Source organism: Lactuca virosa, chromosome 8 (genome assembly GCF_052849685.1).
Source record: "Lactuca virosa cultivar CGN04683 chromosome 8, Lactuca_virosa_CGN04683_v6, whole genome shotgun sequence".
Taxonomy (NCBI): Eukaryota; Viridiplantae; Streptophyta; class Magnoliopsida; order Asterales; family Asteraceae; genus Lactuca; species Lactuca virosa.
This window is the reverse complement of record NC_136433.1, coordinates 195439854-195447807: the sequence shown is the minus strand read 5'-3', so window position 1 is coordinate 195447807 and position 7954 is coordinate 195439854. Positions and strand designations below refer to the sequence as shown.

The window sequence follows — 7954 nt, the reverse complement described above, 5'->3', positions numbered from 1 at the left end:
TAAAATTTTATTGCATTGATTGTGTTACAACATTTTAACAAACGGTGATTGTATTGATTATGTGCACAGACTTTCTTAAAACCATCACTTTTTTCCTGCATTAAAAACATTAACATGAATAAGTTTGAACTTAAAATTTTATTGCGTTAATTGTGTTACAACATTTTAACAAAGCTGCAATTTCTTTGAAAGTGTTTGTGGAACAAAAAAATTTCAGTAGTCATTCTCCAAGAATGGATTCTAATAGCCCAAAGATGGTGGTTCCTGCAGCTTGCATTCAATAAGATCTGTAATACCAAAATATTAAATCATATCAAGTGAAATAACTCATATTCCTAATAATCTAACCTACTTTTCATCAACAAATCTACTACAAATGAAAAATGGAATTTACAAATAAACTAGAAACTAAATATTTTATAACAAACGATTGTAGTGAAATACCATCAACATTGGTAATTATGTTTCCCATGTCACGCACAAGACAAATTTCATCTTCATGAGAAAGTCAATGAAGAGGAACTTAGAACCAGGGAGTTTTAAATGCCATGGGATTGGTCACTTGCGTTTTCATGAAAAACTGTTGGTATGTGATTATTTTAAATGCCAACTTTAATAAATGTTGGCATGCAGAATCACCTTCTTTTTTACGCTCTATATTGATGTCATCACTCCTATTTTAGGCATTTACTTTCTTTTAATTCCTTACAACCAAAAAATATCTTCACTCCTGCCCAAAATGGTCTATAGTGTAATAACAATGACAACAAAAATGAATCTTTATGGAAAAATAAGTAATTTTAGTTTCAAATAAGCATTATAAATGACTTACTCTTTAAGAATGTTTTTAAGAACTGTGCTCTTTCCAGCTCCCATGCCACCACTCATGAAAGGACATGATTTATATCATTGTGGAGATGGTCCACAAATATTCTAAACACCCGTGCAACTTTCAGGTTCCCTGTCACCCTCTGAATTTTTTTGTTTCCTGAATCATCACAAATTCACAAGATATCATTCAGATTTGAAGCATAGTAAGTTTCTACATCATTCAGTTCACCATAACAAATAACATACCTGGTAGCTTGCATGCCTATGTCTTTGGGCTTCATTATGATTATAAATCATAGCTTGAAAAAAGCATAGAATGATTTGATAAAATTTTGACTATTTTCTCTATAATATTATGATGTATTTGTATAAACTAGAACTATAACTTCATTTATTAGACAGCTTATGATGAGACAAAGGGGACATGATATGATTCTCTAAGTTGTGGTTGTATAAACACGAATCCATAATCCAAAAAGGATAAGAAGGGAAAATCCAAGAGAAATCAGCAATAAAATCTCAACACTAACAAGCCTACTAGCTTTAGTGAATTTAATAGTACCATTGTAGAATGAGAAATTAAATATCCTCCTATATTTTCTTCCTACTTATGTTCCTACCCATGTAAAATGGTGACATGTGTCATATTTGGATAAGATTATCATTAATTTAATACACTTGTCATCATTTCAAATGGGTAGGAGGATATGTAGGAAGAAAAGTAGGAGGATATTTAATTTCTCTTGTAGAATATGTTTTAGTATGGCAGCTGGTCTACCTCATAAACTATCATTCCAACAAGATCAAATGTCTCATCCTGCAAAAATAAAGATTCATTATATAATCCACATGTCAAAATAAAAACATAAATGTGTAATATTACATGTATAGAAATGATAAATGTACCTGTAAGTATTTGCTGACAGCAAATGTGTAAGGGAAAGTAGCTTGAACTGAAGAGGAGTCGATGCATTGTTGAAAGACTGACAATAAGTAGATAGATAAAGTAGAAGGAATTTAGCAGCTTTATTAATGACTATTAAGATTGATTATCTTTCAATAAAAGACATTTCATTTACCACAGCTGAGAGATTCTTCACCGATTTATGATGATAAGGAAGATGAATATTGGCATTAATGGCAAAAACATTCACACTTTGTTCCCCTGTTCACCAAGCAGTGTGAAATTTCTATGTAATAAGTGAAAAGGTAGCAAAAACACAGATAAACAATAGATAGTTGTTACCTTCATTTTTCATTCCAATTAATAAATCAGTCTCTTTCCCTACTATTACCACTGAAGAAACAAAGATAAAAAGTACAACATTAATGTTTTCACTACAATAAGAGTGGTATAAAGAAATGTTGTCAAGTGTTGAAATGTATATGTGAATATGTTTGGCTTTGTGTAATGAGTAAACAAGATAAGTGAACTTACATTTTGAAGGGTTCTTTGGGAATACACAGACTGTATCCACACCTGAAACTGGACTAAAATTCCAAACTTCAAGGTTCTAAGAGATCCCCACTATCTCTTCCTTCCTCAACAGTTTCAGCAACAAGATCAGCATCAGTGTCTGATTCGGAGTCAAATTGACAACTAGCAACTGAAACAACATCATTGATGACAACCACAACGTGGAGAAGTATATCATGCAACAAAATTGGCAAATAAACAAAATTTGCAAAATGAGAGCATCTCATTGAAAGATAAGGCTCGAAATTAGGTATGATCGTGGATGAATTGAAACAAGTATAATCAGAGAATTCAATAAAGATCTAAGATAGATAATCAATTCATTGATGGTTGAGTTTATTCAAGTTGGACGATGAAATACAAAAATTGAGCAGTAACGTTTGATCAAACTCGTTCATTTATGCATAATACATGAATGATCACAACACCAATGTAGTAGCAAGCTTATAAACCCTAAATCGCTGGTCGATTTCATTAGGGCATGACCGGCGGTGAAAATGGCGAGTCGGCGAGTAATTGAGTCGATTGCTTGAGGCCAACACACGAAGGAGTGGAGATCTCCCTTCAATTTCGTTTCTATGAGGCTTTGTAAGCTTGAGCGTGCGTGAAGGGAGTGTTTTGAACCGGATAGATGGGATATGTATGGAAAAGAAATAATAAAAAAAATAAAAGACTACGACGTATTATTTTAAAATGACAAGACAAAAATAAAAGTGAATCGGTCTCATTCTTTTTTATTTCAGTTTATGGCCGTAAATGACGATATGTTACATAATATACATCTTTGTATGCCCGTCATAAAAATGGTTTATGTCATTGTTGGTCCGTCGTTATATTCTTTTCTGGTAGTGACACGTAAAATGTTTTTTAAGGTGCAAAAACTCCAACATTACAAATACATTGTTTTTTAATGTAAAAAAAACTCAAACATTGTTCGTTAAAAAAACATCACAATTAACTTGAACTTGATTTAGTAGCAAATCCCTACCTGCAAAAAAGAAAGAAAAAACAAAAATAAGAGAATAGCCACAAGAAAAAAAAAACCATAAAAAGTAATGTCTTTTTATTTACCTTAGCTTATATGGACATCATTTTCGATTATGATCTGTTTGCCTATAAATTCTACAAAGGTTGACATTTCTTCATTCATTAATGTCCATACCATTTCTTAGTCTTGTTAAACAATTACGACTTTTTTTATTCCATAATAGTTCTAAATTTGGAAGTAACTCACTAAACAGTTGTTAGTCAATGACCTCAAATTGTCTGTGTGTCCTAATGTTGTGGATCTTGATTGCTCTAACAAGTTTTTTTTATACTTGAAAGAATCTTTTCCCAACTCTCGCGTAAAATCATTCTTACTCGTTGATTGTTACACACTCCAATTGTCATCACTAGTCAAATTTGTTCCCTCCATAATAGTAAAAGGTGAAGGTACTTGAACATTGTTGTCAAAAGATGCCTTTTCATCATCTTCATCTCCAATGCTATCTTCCAACACTTCATTTAGCTGAACTTTATTGTCTGTATTCATCGCATTGGTCACATCAACTTGAGAGATTGTACATAAATCACAAATCCAGAATCATGTCTGTAATAGAATTCAACTACAAAAAGATAAAAAAAAAACAAGCAAAAATTGATCAAAACTGGTCCTAACAAGCTGTGATAACAAGAAAAAAACAGATAATGGCAACCAAAACAATAAAAAATTGAAAAGAGAAAAGAACGGAAAGAATGAGTCAATAGAATATAAAAATCAAAAAAATGGAGAAAACTGCTCCTAACAAGTTGTAATAACAAAAAAAAATAGATAGACCATGTGTAGGTTTATGCTAATTGATTTCATGACCATTTTGTACAATTTCAATCTCATGGGAATTGTATGATTTCTTTTAAATCCTCAATTTAGAGAAAACCTTTTTATACAATTGCATAAAATTATTTTACAATCAACATGTAAATTAGATGACAAGAAGAAAACATTTATAAAAACTTTTGAGGGAGAGCGACTAGGTGGCCGACAAGTGAGGAAGGCGGCAGGTGGCCGACAACGGGTGTGGTGAGGCATATCGGTGGATCCCTAGCTAGTTTGTGATGAATTTTGATTTTATTTACTTTGATTCTATTCACGTCCTCGACAGGAATGAGAGATATTTCTTTTAAAAAAAACAACAATATTAAAACTCAATTTAATATAATACTAATTTGGTAAATATTTTAAAAACCACACTAGTTTGGTAAATAGGTTTTTTCAATAACTCCATTTTGGTCGATAGCTTTTTATGACACACAAACGATATACATAAATATAAGTAAATGAAGTTAATAAAAAAACTGGGATTATACATTTTCATGGTTCATTGGAGATCCAATTGATTTTGTTAATTTATCGAACAAAAATGATCACTGCTAAAAAAACCATGAATAAAACTGAAGGAAACAAAAATAATAAGAAAAAGTTTGACCTCCGTGATATGTTATCACTAAGTGTGTCCCTCATCAATTAGTCACAAAATAAAGGGATAATGACTTAAAAAGATAATATATTTTTTGATTTGTATATATTTGATCACTGAGTTTTTTTCGTCCATATTTACCCCCTTCAACTTGTTAAATTGTACACATTTAGTCCTTATGACTGGATACTCCAGGTTAGCCAGGAAAAATGACTTAATACGGTAATATATTTCTCACTTTGTACACATTTAGTCCTTAATATTTTTTTGCACATTTAGTCCTTAATATTTTTTTTTGTTGCAAAATAAGTCATTTTTTTGTTTTTGTACTCATTCAGTACTTATGACTGATTTATTTAGGTTTTTCTCACGACATCTTACGTGAGACAATCATTAATGAGGTGTTTGGGGTTGTTGATGCTTATGTCCATTGCGATCTCGACTGCTTAGTTCCTTAGGTCTTGTGGTTTGGCTTAGGTCTTGCATTCTGAATATCGTAACTTGTTCATACGATATCGGATTTTAACAATCTTTATATTCATGTGTTCGTTTTTTGAGTCTACTACAACTTTTATTAAGATTATTCCTGTAAAAATATAATATATTTTTACTTACAATTTTATAAGAAAAAACATTCATACATGCATTCATAAAAAACGTATGAATATAAAGATCGTAAGTAAAAATATATTACTTTTAACGGGATTAGTCTAAATGAAAGTTGTAGTAGACTAAAATACGAACGCATGGATATAAATATTGTTAAAATTTGAGATTGTATGAAGAAGTTACTATGTTCTGAACACAAGACCTAAGTCAAACCACAAGATCTAAGCAATCAAACAGTCGGGATCACGATGGACATAAACATCAACAACCCCAAACACCTCATTAATGATTATCCCACGTAAGATGTCGTGAGAAAAACCTAAAGAAACCAGCCATAAGTACTGAATGAGTACAAAAACTAAAATGACGTATTTTGCAACAAAAAAATATTAAGGACTAATTGTGCAAAAAAATATCAAGCACTAAATCTGTGCAAAGTAAGAAATATATTACCCTATTAAGTCATTTTTCTCGGCTAACCTAGAGTAGCCGGTCATAAGGACTGAATGTGTATAGTTTAACAAGTTGAAAGGGTAAATATGGACGAAAAAAACTCAGTGACTAAATGTGTACAAATCGAAAAATATATTATCCTTTTAAGTCATTATCCCCAAAATAAACTAGATTTTTTTATGTGTGTACAAATAGGACACATAGGAGACACAAGTTACTATATATATATATATATATATATATATATATATATATATATATATATATTGAAAGATGTGAGACACAGATGATTCATGTATCAAGAGTGATGGGTTTTAGGTAAAACAAATAAACTAGAAAACAATTCCTAAGTTCACATGCAACCTACTTTGGATCTATGTTTTAACTATTGAACATACAACTTTGAATTGCAAAACAAGAACCCTAGAGGAGAGAGGCTAATTTCGAAATTAACAAACTAGGGTTTAGGAGTTACATACCTTTCAATTGTTATAGCAAACAATTGATAATCCTCTTGATCTTGATCTTGTTCTTCTTGGAAGCTTAGCACCACAAATGTAATGCCTCTAATGGAATCACACCTAAGAACTAGCAAGAAGGAAAGTAGTAGGAGAGAGGATGGAGAGAGTATGCAATTTCGGCCTTAGGGTTTCTTCCAAAGAAATCAGTGACCTCAAATGTGAGCCAGGAGGCTCCTTAAATAGCTGAGGGATCTAGGGTTTAGGGAAAACCCTAGTTATCCTTTGCTTAGGGCCTAAGCAAAACCCAAGGGCCTTATCTGGACCCCTTGGACGAAATCTCTAGGGTTTCCCCTATGAATTTCGTCCACCTCATTCCAAGGGGGTTCTGGATCCTTCCACTCAACTATTAGTTAATTGCAAACTAGTCCCTGCACTTTATAATTAATTCTTTTAACCCCAAAATTAATTCTGATTAATTTCTGGCTAACTATTAATTAAACATAATGATTTCTAATTAATATATTAATCTTTTAACATATTAATAAATCATTTATATTAATTTATTAATCTTATAAATTAATATCTCTCCTTTCATAATTTCCTTGTCCAGTTGCTAGGTTGAGGGCAACCCAAAAGGATTGTGCTGCTATCAATTCATGTACATACCAATTATAGTTATGGGCTTAGACACCTAATCAAACAGTCTCCCACTTGGATAAGTCTGTAACTATAATTGCTAGTATGCCTTCAAATTTTGACCAGCAAATTGTAGCTTCCAAAAGCTGCTGCTGAACTCTGACCCAGTCAGTTACGTGTCCTAAGATAAGTGATCATATAATCCTTCATTCTGCTAGATATCCCTAGACATAAGACATGGAATGTAATCAATCTCTTTGTCCAGAATCTATGTTTCCCGATTTTTGATTTGTGATGATGTAGGACTTCTAATTGAACACATCAATTTAGTCCTGGCTGGGCCCAGCACATAAGTCAACACCAAATCATCGAGGGGCCCACAGGTATCGCTTTTCCGGTTAGGGCAAAAGGAACGAATAAACGTTGACTCATATGCTTGTATCTTTTACTCATCAAATTATACATGACAATACGTTTTATAACACCAAGTTACTGATGCGTTTTCGTATTACCAATGTATAACCGACTTTGTAAATTACAACTCATATATCTTCGTTTCAAGATTATAAGATATTATCGTCTCAGTATTACTCGTGATGAATTCCATGAAGTGATACTCTGAGCGAGGGTTTATCCAATACTCAAATCTCAACTTCTGAGTACTCATGAACGTTGCAGCAATTCTATTGCCATGTCTATCCTTAGACAATCTACAATCCAGTTCATGACAGTCTTAATTCACTACTTACTTCCAAAAGTACGAGCGACTGTGGAGTTTGAATAATCTTATTATTCAGGAAGTAAAACATGCAAAATATGAAACACAATAATAAACAATTGACAGAAGGCAGTAACCAAACTTATAAACAATACTTTATTATTTAATCACCAAAAGTCAATTACATTTACTTTGTTACAAGTTTCAGAAAAAAACTAATCTAACTACTAAAACTAATATCATCTTTCAGTCCTATGCTCCGAGCATGCTGAATATGCTTAGCCCTACTCAGACCCTTTGTGAGGGGATC

At 32.1% G+C, this 7954-nt stretch overlaps 1 pseudogene; it reads right to left on the bottom strand.

Annotated features, from left to right (window-relative positions):
* Positions 1-1268: 1268 nt before the first annotated feature.
* On the bottom strand, positions 1269-2535 carry LOC145131176 (translocon-associated protein subunit alpha-like; annotated as a pseudogene).
* Between the last annotated feature and the right edge of the window lie 5419 nt (positions 2536-7954).